This window comes from Ambystoma mexicanum, chromosome 7q (assembly GCF_040938575.1).
Source record: "Ambystoma mexicanum isolate Mex_15411 chromosome 7q, UKY_AmexF1_1, whole genome shotgun sequence".
In the NCBI taxonomy this organism is placed as follows: Eukaryota; Metazoa; Chordata; class Amphibia; order Caudata; family Ambystomatidae; genus Ambystoma; species Ambystoma mexicanum.
In genome coordinates this window covers 848,875,794-848,894,112 of record NC_090941.1, presented here as the reverse complement: position 1 = coordinate 848,894,112, position 18,319 = coordinate 848,875,794, and positions in this window count along the sequence as shown.

The window sequence follows — 18,319 nt, the reverse complement described above, 5'->3', positions numbered from 1 at the left end:
GCTTAGCCTTGGCGCTGCGTTTGAGGTCATTCCAATGCTTTTTGCACTCTTGCGCCGTGCGCACCTCATGGTCGAATGAACTGACATGTTCCGCAACTTGCTTCCAGTGGGTGTCACGGTGGGCAGCCGTAGTCTGACTATTGGCACCCACTAGCATGTCACGGCTATGGCCCTGCACGTAGTCCACGAGGAAGTCCAGTTCCTGCTTGCAGAAAGGCTTCTTTCTCGATGTGCAGGAGGTCGTGGCTGTGTGTGGGGTCCCAGCCTGTGCTGCAGGTGCAACCTTCCTCCTCTTGGACTGTGGCGCAGACCCTGGCTGGCTGATGCCGCCCTGACCAGTATGGCCAGTGGGTTCGGTGGATTGAGCCAAGGGAGTGGCCACCTGTCGGAACATCAGATAAGGGTCCTGGAACGCATATGCCCAGCGCTCCACGTCCAGGTCCTTGAGAGGCAGACCCGTCTGGAGTTGAGCAGTAAGTGTACATGCATACTGATTGAAAGCTGTGCGTGTGGTGGTGTGCCAGTAGTGTGCAGGTTGTACATGTGGTTTTCTAGGGCCATGTATGGATGTGTATGTACAGGGCTGTGAGGCTGACACATGCAAGTCCTTTCATGTGTGAGACACATGGATGGTGTATGTGTGGGTAAGCATGCAAGCCAAATGCAGATGTGTGAGCACACATGTTTGGATTACTGTGTATGTCAGTTGGCATGGTTGTGGTGTCACACATGGATGTTGGTTCCAGCTGCATGTATCTGCACCATGTACATGTGCATGTGTGTGTATTTGACAAGGGTGCAACAGTGATGCAACATGGATGCATGTGACACTGATATGTGGAAGACTGATTGGCAGATGTGACATGGATGCCGATCTCAACACTGCGACAGTTGGCGGAGGTGTACACATGCATGTAAGTGTGGTGGCGTGTGTGCATGTGTAGTGCACTCCCTGTGTTTCATGTGATGTCTGGCTCACCTTTGGCTGCTCATGCTGTTGTATGTGTATGGATGGTGCTGGCTGTTGCGATATGACTGTGGAATAGCTCATGTGTGTGAGTCAAAATGACATGTGTGTTGGGGATTGTGATGCCATGTCTGAAGTTTGACAATGCCACTCATGTACAACTGTCATGTGTGTATGAGTCCATTGTACAGTGCCCTGATGCCTGTGTTTTATTTCTCCCTGTCTGCAGCGTCAACTGATGAGGAGGGCGGAGAAGGTGCTGTGGAGCACAGCGGCAGGGATCTCACCGCCAGCTGGAGATGCAAGGCCTGGCTCCCCTCCCAGGTTGTCATCTCGTCGGGGAGTGAGGAGTCCGGTGCCGCGTCCCAGGCCGCAGCTGCCGAGGGGAGGTCCAAGAGTCGGAGGTCAGAGTTGGACTCCTCGGCAGCAGAAGGGGCAGCTGAGACCCCACAGGGCCCAACGGAGGAAGATGGCATGGAGTCATCCATTTTGGTGGGGGGTTTGGTGGAGGAAGAGGCCATGCAAGGGACAGAGACGGGGTCTGGAGGTGGGGATTCCACTGGTGCTAGTGGTGCAGTGCAGGACCAGGGACAGGAGGCAGCACAGGCCGCCGCGGAGGTGCCTGTGTGCAATCCTGTCCCTGATCCTGTCACTGCATCATCTTGCACCAGCAGGGATGCCTACATTCAGACCTGTTCTCAGGGAGGGGATTGGCTTACACCAACTGGCCTTCCTCTCCCTGTGGATGTGGCTATCCGGCACTGGGTTGAGCCTGTCCTGGGTGGGGTGGCGTTGCGTCAACGTGCCATGCGAGGTGACCTGCAGTCTTTTCATGAGGAGACTGCACGTCTTCTCGCATGGCTCGTTGACCGCGGTGACCCACTGGGACAGCTCACCAGGGCCGTATTCCTCTGTTTCCTGGACCTTGTTCCGACCCCCTCCTCAACTGAACCCCCTATGCCCCAGTCGTCCTCCATGCCATCTTCCCACCCATGTATCACCTGGGTGCCCTGTGGAGCTGCCTCTGACCCTGCGGCCAGGCTGGTGGACAACAGATCCCTGCCACAGTCGGGAGTCGGACGTCCAGCAGGGCTGGCCACCTCAACAACTGCACCCCAGCTGGAGGAGGATGTGCAGGCAGCAGGAGCCAGGGCACAGGCAGCGGCACAGCAGCAGCAGCAACAAGGTGGGAGCCATGATGGCTCGGGGCCTTCATCATCGGAGGGGCAGGCATCGGCCGGAGGGCAGGAGGACCCTGGACGGGAAGTGTCTTCCGTGTGGCAGGGGTTGGGCCATGTCATAGATGCGGAGCGGCAGCGGGCAGAAGAGGCATGGCTCACGATGGTCAGGGCGGGGAACTCCATGCGTAGGGCCCTGAGGCGGGCCGAGTGCCTCAAGGCCATTCGCAGGGACCTGGAGATCCAGCTGTCATCGTCCCTGCGAACCCTCGGGGCCATGGAAGAGGACCGCCTCCGGGACATCGAGCAGGAGTTCGATGATGCCCTGGCCCGGGACATCAACATGTGAGCCGTTGGACTTGCCCGCTGCCCTTGTAAATAGTTGGATAGTGTTAGGTTTCCTTTGGTTTTTTCTTTATTTTGGACCTTTTGGACAATGGACCACATTTTTGTATATAGTTTTTTTATTAGGTAGGAGTTTTTGATAGGTTTCATTTCTTCAGTTGGGATCATGGACCCTGGATTGTTCATCTGTATATAGTTAACTGTTGGATTCTACTTTTTTGTTTGTATTTCCCCATGGAGCAATGGTTTTCCCTTTTGTTTTTCCCTTGGATTTCATTTTTGTAACTGTGACTTTGGACACCTTTCCTTTGGATTATGATTTGTTGTTTTTCATTATTTTACAGACATGCAGCTTTTCTTTTTTAATTTCCATTGTCGTTTGTTTGATTTTAATTCCATTCATGTTGTTTTTAATACATTTTTTTCTTCAAACTTCGATGTGTGGTATTATCTCATTGGTTTCATGCATGTCATGATATGGGTTTTGAGATTCACTTGCACCCATTGTGTGTGTGTGAGGGACATGTCTTCATTTACATACTTGCCATTGGGGTTGTGTCATGTAATTGGCATTTCTATGTGGGTGGATGCAATACTTGGGTGGGTCTTTGGCATGTGGAGGCTGGCCATAAGGGCCAGGGATCTAGATTGTGATGACGTGTTGGCTAGGGGACATGTGTCAGGGCCTGCTGGCAGGTGCCCCGCACTGCTGGGGGGTGGGGGTGCAGGGGACATGTGCAGGGGCCTGTTGGCAGGTGCCCCGCACTGCTGGGGGGTGGGGGTGCAAGGGGAAATTAGTGGGACATGAGTGGGTGCCTGCTGGCAGGTGCCCCGCACTGCTGGGGGGTGGGTGTGCAAGGGGACATGAATGGGGGCCTGCTGGCAGGTGCCCCTCAGTGCTGGGGGTGGGGGTGCAAGGGGACATGAGTGGGGGCCTGCTGGCAGGTGCCCCTCAGTGCTGGGGGTGAAGGGGACATGAGTGGGGGCCTACTGGCAGGTGCCCCTCAGTGCTGGGGGTGCAAGCGGACATATGTGGTGGCCTGTTGGCAGGTGCCCCACACTGCTGGGGGGTGGGTGTGCAAGGGGACATGAGTGGGGGCCTGCTGGCAGGTGCCCTGCACTGCTAGGGGGTGGTGGTGCAGGGACATGAGTGGGGGCCTGCAGGCAGGTGCCCTGCACACCTGGGGGTGGGGGTGCAAGGGGGTAATGCATTGGTGATCACTAGTGCAAGGTGACATGTGGCTTGGCTGGGGAGGCATGCCCACGGTGGATGGGCTGCCTGCGGGACATGCCCAGGGGTGCAGGGTAGTCCCCTGTGGTGTGGTCTGCCTGCAGGGGCCGTGGAGGGTGTAGAGGGAACACCTGGGAGGACCCACACTGCCAATTCACGTGTAGGAATCCCCTGCACCCCCGAAATACACGCACCCCACTCGCACAGGGCCTATCGCGTGTGGAACTTCCCCGCACCCCAGAAATACACGTGCCCTGCTGAAATTGCGTGTTAAACTTGCCCGCACCCCAGTAATACACGTACCCTGCTGAAATCGTGTGTTAAACTTCCCCGCACCCAGAAATACACGTACCCTGCTGAAATCGCGTGTTAAACTTCCCCGCACGCTAGGAATACACATACCCTGCTGAAATCACGTGTTAAACTTGCCTGCACCCCAGAAATACACGTACCCTGCTGAAATCGCGTGTGGAACTTCCCGCGCACCCAGAAATACACGTACCCTGCTGAAATCGCGTGTTAAACTTCCCGCGCATCCAGAAATACACATACCCTGCTGAAATCGCGTGTTAAACTTCCCCGCACCCCAGAAATACACGTACCTTGCTGAAATCACGTGTTAGACTTCCCCGCACCCCAGGAATACACGTACCCTGCTGAAATCCCGTGTTAAACTTCCCCGCACCCCAGGAATATACGTACCCTGCTGAAATTGCGTGTTAAACTTCCCCGCACCCCAGTAATAAACGTACCCTTCTGAAATTGCGTGTTAAACTTCCCCGCACCCCAGGAATACAGGTGCCCTGCTGCAATCGCGTGTTAAACTTGCCCGCACCCCAGAAATACACGTACCCTGCTGCAATCGCGTGTTAAACTTGCCCGCACCCCAGAAATACACGTACCCTGCTGCAATCGCGTGTGGAACTTCCCGCGCATCCCAGAAATACACGTACCCTGCTGAAATCGTGTGTTAAACTTCCCCGCACCCCAGAAATACACGTACCCTGCTGAAATCGCGTGTTAGACTTCCCCGCACCCCAGGAATACACATACCCTGCTGAAATTGCGGGTGTAAATTCCCGCAAACCCCAGTAGCACACGTTCCCCGCTTGCCGTGTGCTGTGTGGCGGCCCTGTATACTGGTCCAGGGTTGGCGCAGCCCTTTGCGCTGGATTGGGGATTTTGATGGCTTTTCCTTTCACGAGGGGCGTTCTTGGGGGCGTTACTGGCGCTGCTGCAGGGTCGCTGCGCCACTCTGCGCCGCGGCTGCTTTTGGTGGCTAAAATCCATGAATACGTTGTGCGCCGAAATGGATTTTGGCGCATGCGGCTGGCGCAGACTATTGCACGCGCACACTGTGCGCCAGCCGCGTGCGCCACTTGTGCGCTTAATTCTATGAATTAGCCCCTTACTCTTTAATCCATAAAAGCATGTGGATATGTGGTGCTCCTCTGGCTTGGTATTCTTTTCTCCAAAAGAAGTGTTGCACTTCTCAGAGGGGAGGAACAGTTTTATTACAAATAAAGTGTAGCATAGCAATGAAGCGTTGGTGAAAATATCTTGAAACATTAACAGGATCTAGAGAACACAGTTCTCCAGGTGTTAGTACATCCATTTTTGTTTTGTTTTTGTTTGATATGCGTAGGAAATCATGTAAATCTTCCCATGCATATTCTGCACAACTTAATGTAACAAACCAAGTGGGCGGGCCAAGGTTTCTTATCATACAACATACATCTCCATGATGTTGAAACCAGTACTCTTTAGTACCACGCATGTTTGCTAATAGATTTGTAATACTTGATTGTAAAATCTCATCTTTTTGTTGCACTTTTTGTAATAATTGTTTAGCTGACATATTTTGAAAGTGGGATCCTGATTTTAATGTGTGTGCAACTCTGTAACATAAAGTTGCTAGTTCACTTTCAAAGAGTAGGTGGAATATGTATTCCACATTTTGTCTAAATCTGGGATCTTCAGAATACATCCGTAACGAGCGGTATTCTGATGCTGTTATTTGAATTGGTCTATCATCGTACCTTCCTCTTTTGCCAGTAGGAAAGAGTCGAGGAAAAGCACGTGCTTCTATAGTTTTTCCCATATGCTGATTGGTGATAATTTTGTTTGTTGCATTTGGTACATTTCTAGTGCATCTTCTACAGTGTCATTAGAGTGCAATGGATGAATTGTATAATGGTCTAAAGTATTGGATACTGTACCAGTATCTAGAAGCTCAAATTGACCAGCTTCTGGTGACTCTTGAATTATTTCAGTGGTTTCCTTCAAGTTTTCTTCAATATTAATTTCTTTGTAGTATTCATTATTGTCTTTTAGATATTGCAAGGCTTGTCTAACTTTATGTAAATCTACCAGTTGTTGCCAATTTTTTTGTGTTTTGTAGGTACACCATTTACTAAGATAATTAAAGATTGCTCCATTAGACGTTGCACTCCTAGAGTGTGCACATTTTGTTTTAGATCTAATGGTAAATATACTACTTTTCCACAAATACCTTTCACTAATTCAGAGGGAGGTAATTTTGCTGTTTTTTGTTGAAGGCGTATTATTGCTTGAAAGGGGTGCACTGTTTGAATTATGATGCTCTCATATAAATTGAGTTGTTGTAGGAATTTTGGTAGTGAAAATAATTCAAAATTATTTGTGATAGCATGTGAAGGAGTTTGGTTGTTGTCAAGTTTTGTAGTGCAGTAACTGCAAAGTATTAAGGGGTCAGTTATTTAGTATTTGTTTTCTGCTATAAGGTAGAGAGCTAATTCAAACCATTTAGAATCTTAATTGTCTTCTATTTTTATTTTAGGTCTACAGTTTTTGTGTTACTTTTATAAAAAGTTCTGCGCCAACATACACACACATGGTTTGGTACTTCAGCAGATGTACTTTTAAATCTCAGTATTTCTTTTTTGTATGTGTGTAGTAGAAGGTTGCCATGCATAGAATTGTTGCTAATTTGTTTTAAAGCTATTTCATTATGTAAGTGGATTTCACTTCCAAAATATTTTTTCTGGATATAGTCGATTTCTTCAAGTAGGTCTTTTGCTGTACCATGTAGAAGAATGTTATTTAAATTGGCTAGTGATAAAGCAGGACTTTTAGCATAGTACAGTTTGTAGACTGGATTTCTTATAGTTGAATGATGTGTTGATATCATTTTGATATAATGAAAGGTGTTTTTGCAAGTAGGTCCTGAAATGCAGGCCAATGAATGTCCTTGTAGTCCTGTGTACTTGCGCACTGGACAGGTATCCATATTTTGCAGTAGTTTAATTTTGATTTTGTCTTTGCCTTTCACATATTGATTGAGGAATTGGCGTAAAGACTTGAAAGATTTTTTGGGAATGTTACACATTGTTGTGCATGGCCATTTGTATACTAGAAGTTCAGATTCAGTTGAATGGAGAGGTAATTCTAAGTTCTCTTGGGATATTTTTGTAAGCAGTATTTCTTGTTCCATTATGGTATTATTAACTTTTTCATAACCTCGTCCACTGCTATGTAAGGCAATTGTATTTGTTTGCTTTTGTTTGTATGCTTCTGCATTAAAATATGGTTCTGAGCTTGTAGTGTGACTCCACTCACCTCCACAGATATTTAAGAAGTTATTTCTGTTGGCATTTCGTTTATTGAGAAGTCTTTTTTGTAATTTAGTCATTAGTTTTGTTAGTGGTTTCATTTTGTTTAACACTAAAATAAATAACTTTCTTTTGAGAAGGATAGCACTGTCTATCAGATCTTATAAGATTAATTTCCTACGATAGGTTTTAAGGGTTGTGCCTGATTTCTCTCCTGTTTTTATAAGATTTTGAAGGACTCTGTGACGGAACATTTTTGCTAAAATACTTTTTTTGGTATGCTTACTTGGCACGATATCAAGATTTATAGGAGCAGTTTTATCAGTAGTGGTAGCTGAATTTTTGTTAATTGTTTTCTATTTTGTTTTACATTTTGATAGAGGAGGCAAAGTTTCTGTACTTGAAGCTTGTTTTGTTTCGCTAAATGACTGTATTAGCTGTTTTGTTTGAACTCTTTTTACAAATTCTGCTAGAGATGGATGCTTATTTTGGACACTTCTATTTTCATTTGCTCTAATTCTGCATTGCTTTCTACGGACTTGATTTTTGGTAGGCATTCTTTAGGGTATGTTGAAAAAAATAAAGAAGGTATGGGTTGGGGAGTTCTGCAATGTATGTGTGCTGTGTGCATCAGTGTCTGAGTATGATGATAAATATGTATGTGATGGTGTGTGATTGTGCATTGGGCAACTACAACTAGTTGGGATGGGTATTCTTGAATTTATGTGCTACTAAACTGGGGTTCAGATGACAGTAGAAAGTAAGCTAGTGGTATGGAGAAGTACAAATAGTAAATCTAATGGTATACAATTAAAACAGTTGTTTGTTCTATAATATTTAAATTCTAGGGGCTGAGTTGGGTCATTTGTGTGCCGAAAAATGGGAATTTGGGCGCCATTCTGCCTGTAAATCTCTGTTTAAGAAATGGGGATTTGTGGACAGAATGGTACATGATCTCTATTTTTAGGCGCAGAAATAGCATGAATTAACCTTACAGTGTGTTTGAGTAATAGTACAAATATTATGGTGGTATTTAACTTACCTTTTTTCTGGAATGAGCAGGTTTCTTCTTAGTTGTTCTTTGTACTTCAAATTCGGCTGCTTCTTTTCAGGAGAGTGGTCTTCACTGCAATTGTAAAGAAAACACATTAGTAATTTTGTTTGTATATAGCACTGATTTTAATTTTGACATTGATTTTTATGTTTTTGTACAAGTATTGTTGTTTGATATTTGAACATAGTGTGTGCATGCAATTTTGTTTGAGTATGTTAACTCTTTATATTGCACTTTAAATATGTTAGTTCAACATGCTTTGCAAATGTGTGTGTAAAAAGAATACAGATAGGTTTGGAAGTGACAGTTGATTATAGGAGATGGGAAAAATGACAGTAAGTTCATTTTATAGGTTATACAAGCTAAAAGTAAGTTAATTTGTTTATATGAATCTATAAGAATTGTACATGTACTATACAGAAAGTATGCATACCTGTAGTTTGTGTTCATGCATATGGATATGCATGCAGCTGCAAGTAGAAATCTTGGAGACTTGTACAGTATTTCTTGTAGAAGGTGCTTTCCAATGATATGACACTTGTACTCAGAGAGATTAACAGTAAATTTGAAGTGCTGATCTATGATGATGCAGTTAGATGTAGAGGTCTTGGATGTGATTGGTGGATGGTCGTGTGACTGATTAGCTATATCCAATGAGGGAATGGCACAGAAAGTGAAATGGAAATGGTAGAAGGACTGACCATGTTACTATATGTTAGCGGACATGTCGGTAGTCGGGGGATTTTGGGGTGGGGAGGCATGCAAATGAGAATGAGCAGAGAAAGGGATTGGTCAGTAAAGTTTAGTGGGTGTGTTGTGCCAGGAGAGAGTTTCTCAGATACTCTTTTTGCTGAGAGAAGAACAGATAGCTATGGCTGTGTGTTTCATAAAACAGATTGCTTGGATTTTGGGAGACTTGTGGATACATTAGTTGAAGGTGCATGCAGAAAGCTGTGGAGTAGCTGTAGATCTTGGACTCGCACATGTGGAAGTGCACTGGCATGGAGTATTGTGGAATGAAGTGGTTGGACTTACTACCTCTCTGTGCTACTTTGGAGACAGAGCAACATCCAGACATAATTGTAATTCATTGTGGAGGGAACAGTTCAGGACAATTTGCAATGAAAGAAGGACTTGGGAAGGTCATGGACATGTTTCCAAATTCTCAAGTAATTTTTTCACGGATTGCGCAGAGACAAATGTGGCTTCGTTCTTCTTCATTTGGTCCACAAATGGAGAAAGCAAGGCGCAATGTCAATAAGGCTGTTTGCGCCTTTCTAAGAGATTTTGGCATGTCCTCTTTTCACAATGAAAATATTATGTTTCGTAGCACATACATTTTTCGCAGAGATGGAGTCCATCTTACTTATGCTGGCAGTCAGATTTTTCTGAGAAATGTACAAAATGCATTGCGACCTTTTGTGGAATTACAGCATCCATTTTGTAGTAGGTGTTGAGCATTTCAAATTTTTCAAACACAAACAAACACCACCAAAAGGCTCTTTTCAGAGCCACCACTTCCACCCAGACAAAACTGAAATGGTTATGATAGGACAGCACCCCAAAATTTTAGATGTTCGCGGACAGTCTGCGGACTTCTAAAAAATACACAAGGCCCTGCTTCATTTATTTTCACTTCTCATTTTAAACTGTGAAAGGCGGCTCTGAAAAGGGCCTTTTTTTTGTGTTGTTTCATATTTTTTTGGTTTTTTATACACGACACACTAGGAGAGGAGGGAAAAGGAGGGTAAGGGGGGACACCAACCACAGGGATAAGAAAGGGCGGGTGGAGAGAGGAAGATGTACAGTGGCCCTTACTTAGGTAGTGAGCAGGTCTTCTCATGCTCTGAGACCAGAGTCTCAAAAGCACTTCGAAGTCTCTCCCCCTGCAGAGTACTGCGTCACAGTACATACACACAACTGTGACCCTCGAAAGGTAAGGGTCATCAGCATTGTGAATGGCCTGTGAGGCAGCTGGAGGAATACGCTGCCCCACAGGAGTGTTCCTTGTGGTGACAGGATCGGAAACAGAGGATGTAGTAGAGGAAGTCAACCTACTACGCTCCTCGAAAGGTACAACCTTGCGAACGGCCCCTGTGTGGAACGACTTTAGGTGTCGCTTCATAGTAGTCGTACCAAAGCTGTACAAACCAGGCCTCCCGTGACTCAGTACCATTTTGCACTGGTTGCAAGTGACTTGGTTCGCACCTGCCTTAGGTACGTTACCATGAATGGAAAATAACCGCCACACCCAAGACTCACGGCGAGTGCTGGTAGTAGGGACTTCCACTACCTCATTCTCGTCATCCTCTTCATCCTCCCCTACATCCTCACTCCTGTTCCCCTCTTCAGGCCCTTGGGGAGGTGGTGGTGGTGGAGGGGGCGGGGGTGGTGCTGAGGCAGATGTAGCACCAGGTGGCAGTACTGCAGCCATGGATGCCATCAGGTTTCAGATGAAAATCTGGAAAGTTGGCAGCAAAATGCACTGTGTTCTGTAAGATAGCCAGAAACACAATGAGAATGAGCTCTAGGGTGTGGCCTTTTATAGGGGTGCTTGTGCGCGGTTCGCGGACACACGTGCTGTCCGCAGACAGATCGAACACCAAAAAAATGTTTAAAAGTCCCAAAAAGTATGTAGAAGCTCAGGATTACTGTCTGGTGATTTATTATGGAAAAATATTGTGGATTGCCTGAAAAGGTAGTTTTAAATTGTTCAGGGACACGAACAGTGTCCGCAGTCAGAACACACGCTCAGCGTGGGCACGGTCACATGATAGATTTGCGAACATGTCCGCGAAGGGAACCGGTGTCCGCAGGACAACAAATGCACGGGAACTGTTTTGCGCATGTGCGTTGTTGTTCTACGGACACTGTTCGGGTCCTGAAGCTAATTAAAAGTGCGACACAAGCGAAACAAACAGTTACGAACAGGCGGTTGTTCTTAGAACAGTTTCAATCCACTTGCGAACAATACGGACAGGCATAGGGTCCTCGGGACACCCCCATTTTGTTTATTTACGAACATGTCAGGACACCGCGTGTGTTCTTAGAATAGTTTCAACTCGCTTGCGACAATACGGACAGCGTCCTCAGGACACCCCCATTTTGATTATTTACAAACATTTCAGGATATTGCTTGCATTCTTAGAACAGTTTCAACTCACCTGCGAACAATACGGACAGCGTCCTCAGGACACCCCCATTTTGTTTATTTACGAACATTCCGGAACACTTGATGTGTTCTTAGAACAGTTTCAATCTGCCTACGAACAGCACGGACAGGTCTAGCGTCCTCAGGACACCCCCATTTTGTTTATTTACAAACTTTTCAGGACACGGCGTGTGTTACTTTGATTACGGACATCTCGGACACCGAATGTGTTCTTAGAACAGATTGGACTTGTTTGTGAACATTACAGACATGCATAATGTTCTTAGAACATCTCAATTTTGGTTAATTGCGGATATCCCGGACTTCTCGTTTGTTCTTAGAACAGTTTCAACTTGCTAGCAAACAGTACCGACAGGTATAGTGTTCTAAGGACACCTCCATTTTTGTTTTTTTCATGGACATTCCGGACATCCGCGCTGTCCGCGGACATCTGAACTGCTTTTAAAAAAAAAAAACAAGTTAATTAGGACACAATATAATAATTTTACTTTATTATATATGGATGTTAAATTTATGACAGAGAAGGTGAAGCAGAAACTGAGACAAACACAGGAGAATTGGGGGTTTCAATAGGATTCATATGAGGTGAAGAAGGGATGGAAGTCTCATCAAAACGTTTTGGTTCATGGAGAGGGTTTGGGGATAATTGACTGAGATATGGTGAGGGGGGCAGGTACATGTGGGACAATGGTATCTAGTTTTTTGTTTCAAGTGATCCTCCACAAAGTTTTTTAAATTGTTGAAATTTGCCATGAGTAGGTCCATTATTTCTTCCACGTGCTGGAGAGTCTTATCCAATACTTTTTGTATGGTCTGTACAAAAAAAATGTATATGTTAAATGTATATAAAATAATATTTATTTATTGGTTTATATAGTAAAGTGTCTACCAATAGGTTCACTATCTTCAGACATTTCCTCACATGGGAAATGCTCCTCTAGCCACTCCAGAGTACTAGACATTTCTGTGAGAAAAAAAAATAATATCATTTTTTTTGTATCTAATACAGAAAGTTTACAAATATATCAGTAAAATGCAGTACACTTACTAGCTTCTGGTATGGGGTGTTCTTACTGTAGATCTTCTGTTGCTCTTAGTTGTGGAGTTTCTGTGAGGTAATCATGTTGGAAGCCTATCTTTCTTTTTTTGGTATATTCCATTTTAGAACATATTGTATTTAAATGAATGGTTAATGTGTTATACATATGGGTTACACTTTTTATTTATTACTACATATAATGTGTATGTGTGCTGGTTTGTGAATTTGTACAATGTGCATATGTTATGATGTAACAATTAAACATACCCCCCAGACTTTTTGAATAGTATTGCTGTTGTCCGCACATGTCCGCGGACATTAGAAGAGTTCGCGGACATCAAATACAGTTGAGGGGGTTCAGTATGTTCCATGTTACATGTACATAAAGTCAGAGATATTATTTTTAATTTGCGCTACTAAAAACCTATGAAATTCAGTAAAAAAACTTTGTTAAAGGGACATTATGGTTCCAAGTAAAACCGAAAAACCCCTGAAATTCGCCAGTTATGGTAAGTTAAACAACTATAACTCGCGCCACCACTGTGCACTGCTAAGACTAACACCCAGGACATCAAATATGACATCACAAATGTCATTGATGACATCACTGATGACATCACATGTCTGGCTCCCCCTTTATTCCTTTACTGACATATCTAGGGCACATGGTTTTCTTCAGTAGGAGGCAGGAAATAACAATTGAAAAGGTACTATATTAGTAGAGTTATCCCTCAAGTTTTTTTTACAGTAATTCTCTTAGGGTCCAGTCATATCCTATGAAACATATACATAAGGGAAGACATAGGCTTGAAATACAGCAATTGTTTCTGTGCATTAAGATAATCATTAGGGTTATCAGCACTTTTGATATTTCTTTTTTTTATTACTATACTTTCCCTGTATATATTCATATTTGTACACATTTTACTCACACTATTTTGGGACCCCCCTCTAATTTTCCCCCTCTTGACAGAATCCCACCAAACGTTTCAGAACCATTTATATCTATATCCAAAATCGTTTTGACAACTGTTGTGCAGATTTGTCAAATGGCACCACATTTGTAAGCCTTTACCATATTGTGGGACCCCCCTCCAATTTTGCCCCCTCTTGACAGAATCCCACAAATCTTTGCAAAACCATTTGGAATTAGGTCTAAAATCAAATTCCAAAATGACATGCAGTTTCATTGAGTGGCGCCAAAGTTATAAGCCATCCAAAAACTGCTTTTCACCAACCCTGTAATGCAGAAATGCGAACACCACAGGGCTGTCCCAGGACATCTGGAGTGTTCGTGGACCTTCGGGGATCAAAACCACCTGTTTCTTTGCTTCTTATGGCCACTTATTACATGTGTAACAGTATGCAAAACTGTAATAAGAAAGTAGATATCATTTCAGTATTGAATATCGCAAAATTATGTATATTACACTTCCATCATGCATGTTGCACACGATGCGTATGTTTGTACATGAGTATGTTAGTATACTTGATAGAATTTATAATAGAATGTATTTATATCAACGTATTCATTAATGCACTAAGTAGCTCATGATATTTATGCAAATGATCCTTGACACTTTTTTGTGAACATTAATTAAGTGCACATGTGATGTTATCAGTGATGTCATCAATGATATTTGTGATGTCATCTTTGATGTCTTGGGTGTTAGTCTTAGCAGTGCACAGTGGTGGCGCGAGTTATGGTTGTATAACTTACCATAACTGGCGAATTTCAGGGGTTTTTCGGTTTTACTTGGAACCATAATGTCCCTTTAACAACGTTTTTTTACTGAATTTCATAGGTTTTTAGTAGCGCAATTTAACCATAACGTCCCTTTAACAAAGTTTTTTTACTGAATATATATATTATATATATATTACACAGCCACGCTAGTGGCCGTGTAGTTATGGTTAAGTTGCTGTTTCCACAGAAGAGAACATTTTGGGCGGCTTATAACTTCGCTCTCCCTGGACAAATCCTCACCAGACTTTGCATAAAAAGTATATGGCCCACTCTGAATCTTTTTGCAAAGTTTGGTGAGGTTTGGTCCACGGGGGCAAAGTTATCGGGGGGGGGCCCCATAACGTCTTTTTTTCCCATAGACTGAAAGGGAAAAAAACTTTGCTCACGCCTACAGCCCACACCGCTGGACGGATTTTCACCAAATTTGCGACAGGAGCAGCGCCTTAGTCCCAACAGCGTGCTTTTGTAAATTTGGTGAAAATCCGCCCAGTAGTTTTTTTTTAAATGACCAAAAAGTAGGTCACAAAAAATGTGTGATATCTATGTCCGGTCCGCGGACACACTTCTCTGTTCGTGTCCTGATTGGCTAATCGGCTTGCGTCATGTCCGCGGACATGTGACGTGTTCGTTGATTGGATGTTGAGGAGCATGAAGTGCATCAGATTTTTGGAAACGCCTGCCATCTTGGATTCGCGGACAGCGGCCGATGTCCGCGGACATCGCGGTAAAAACATTTGAAAAAACACAGCATTCCACTTGTCAAACTTATCAAATAATCTCTGGGGAGGTGAGGGGTGATGAGGATGGGATGGGATATGGCTGCAAGAAGCAAATAAAACTGGTGTTTTTTGCCGTGAAAGTCCGCGAACAGCCCTGATGTTCCCAAACAGTCCTGTGAAAGTTCGCGAACACCTTAGCATTACAGGGTTGCTGAAATGCAGTTCTTGGATGGCTAATAACTTTGGCGCCATTTAATAGAACTGCAACGGATTTAGCATGTATATTCCCGGTCTGAGTCTGAGTAGGTATGCCAAGTTTGGTGGGATTCTGTCATGAGGGGGCAAAATTAGAGGGGGGTCCCAAAATAATGTAACGGCTTATAAATTAGGTGCCATTTGACAAATCCTCACTTCATTTTGGAAACTGATAAAACATTTTGATATGAATGTTTTTCCGTAGTTTGGTAGGATTTTGTGAAGAGGGGGCAAAATTAGAGGGGGGTCCCAAAATAATGTAAAGGCTTATAAATTAGGTGCCATTTGACGAATCTACACTTCATTTGGCAAACTGATAATAGATCAAGATATACATGTTTTTGTGAAGTTTGGTGGGATTCTGTCGAGAGGGAGCAAAATTAGAGTGGGGGTCCCAAAATAATGTAAAGGCTTATAGATGTGGTGCCATTTGACAAATCTACACAAAGGTTTGCAAAACGATTATAGATCTAGATTTAGATATTTTTGTAAAGTATGAATGGATTTTGTCAAGTGGAGGATAGGTTATATGACGATTGTATGTTCATACATTTGACACTTTTGAAAAAATAAAACATGGGTGGATTTCCAGCAAACTTGCGTAAGGAGCATTGGCAAGGACCTACAAGCATGGTATTGCAAATGTGCCAGTGTTTTATTATTTGACAAGTGTCATAATGTAGCAACAAAAAATAGCGGTATACCTTTAGTGACTGAGGGGTAGCCTGTGGCCATGGGCAGTGGCCAGATTGTCCGGGTCATGGAATAAGGTCATGATGCGGACAATCTGGCTACTGGCCATGATCACAAGGGACAAAACATAGGATTAAAGTGGCCATGTCCACCTGGGTCTAGCTTTGTGGTAAAGTTATTCGAAATTAGGATAGATTTGAAAGGGAAGAAAAATGTGCTTGTGGTAATATGGTCATAGGGTTCTCTTTTTACCTTCTGCAGGATGCCATGGAAAGCAAGGAGGGGCCCTGTATGGAACTCTCACCTTCCCTTTCCATGGTTTGCCATCCTGGAAAAGGATTTTCCTTCCTACACCGGGACGCCAAAGGCGTCCCAGTGTTATAAAAAGGAAAATCCTATTTTTTAGCACCCCGGGTTCCTGCTTTGGGAACCTACAGTGCTAATGGCCTTCATCCCCCATTTCAGAGGCTGGAATGGGGGGTAATGGTCCAGAGACCTCGTTATCCACCCTCGCTTCGCTTGGGCTGATAACTTGGGCTGCTGGGCCGGTATCCACCGTTCAAGTCCCTGGAACAGAGGATGAACGCCACAATATTCCCATTAGCATAACACAAAATGCAAATGGAAATGTTGGAAAATGTTATTTAGTCTATGTACTTTACTGAGAAATATAAAGTAGATGGAGTCTATACATTTTTTTTTAGTTCTATTTTTTAACTGTGAAAGGTGGTTTGTAAAGGAATTTGACGTTTGTTGTTTTTGGATGTATTTTTTTGGGCAGGAGAGATGAGAACGAAAGGTGGGGAGGGAAATGAGGGAAGAGAAACCAAACACTAATATGGAGGGGTAGGTGGACAAGGGAAAATGTTGCGCGCGTGTTATTTCCAAGTTAGGGGACACTGTTTCTCATGCTCCTTGATTACAGGAGGGGTGGTGGCTCTTGGGGAGGAGGGATGGCATTAGCTGATGCCATTTTAAGATAAATAGCAGTTTTGCTAAAAGTATGTACTGTGTACTAGATTGTTAATGGATAATGAGTAGGAATAGGTGTTGGAGCTGTGCAAGGGAAATTTTGAAGTTGGAAGTTCCTAGATTAGTAGAAAATGCAGTTCCGAACTGTCCGCCAAGCAGAGATCTTATTGTGAAGTGCGGACGGGTTGTCAGACACGTCATCATGCCGCGCACCAGCGTATGGTCATGTGGCACTGTCCGGATGGTCTGCTATGAAGTCAGATGTTCTTAGACATCTACGGATGCAAAACTAGTTGAAATAGTTGCAAGAAGTGTATAGAAGTGTTAAAAATGAGTCTAGATGGTGTGAAATATCTGACTTTTAAGGTGAAAATTTGGAAATTGGACACAGTATTGCTATATTGGTTAAGTATGATATTAGTATGTTGTAGGAAAATAGCATGCACTGGTAAAAACCTATGAAATTCAATGAAAAAAACTTTGTTAAAGTGACGTTATGGTTAAGTTACACTAATAAAAACCTATGAAATTCAATGAAAAAACTTTGTTAAAGGGACATTAAGGTTAAGTTGCACTAATAATAACCTATGAAATTCAAGGAAAAAGCTTTGTTAAACGGATGTTATGGTTCCAAGTAAAACCGAAAAAACCCTGAAATTCGCCAACCATAACTCATGCCACCACTGTGCCCTGCTAAGACTAACACTCGGGACATCAAAGATGACATCACAAATTTCATTGATGACATCACTGATGACATCACACGTGAAATACATTTGATGAAAAGGCTCTACAAGGAGTTGTGTTTATATTGTTGATAACAAGTTGTCAGGAGTGATTGGGAGACCTATCATGAACAACTTAATCTATTACAGAATGTACTCATCTAATATCATTGCATTGGAGTGTTGTTGTTAATACAGAAACCTAATCATATATAAACATAGGCAATGACTGCAGCATGCACCATAGAAGTACACTATTTATAATATTGTAATTTTGGGTAGTACAATAATGAATGCTCCCTTATCAGAGTTTTGAGTAATGTTAAATATGTAATAACTAGCTAACAATTCAAGACTTACAGCACTTGTGCTGTTACAAACAATACATATGAAGCACAATGCATACAAATCAGAGGCACATACAGGGAAACTAAAGTAAGGAAGAAAGAAACTGCATCATCAGAAAATGTTAATTACATTAAAGTTCATCTTCATGTATACAAATGAATTGTGTGTTTGAGGCCTGCTCATTTCCCCATGTATGTGCATCATGAGCTGAGACAAAACCCTAAGGCAAGTACTTAAAGGACATATGGCAAGGTTAACATTTAGATATATAGCACCTTTTTAAA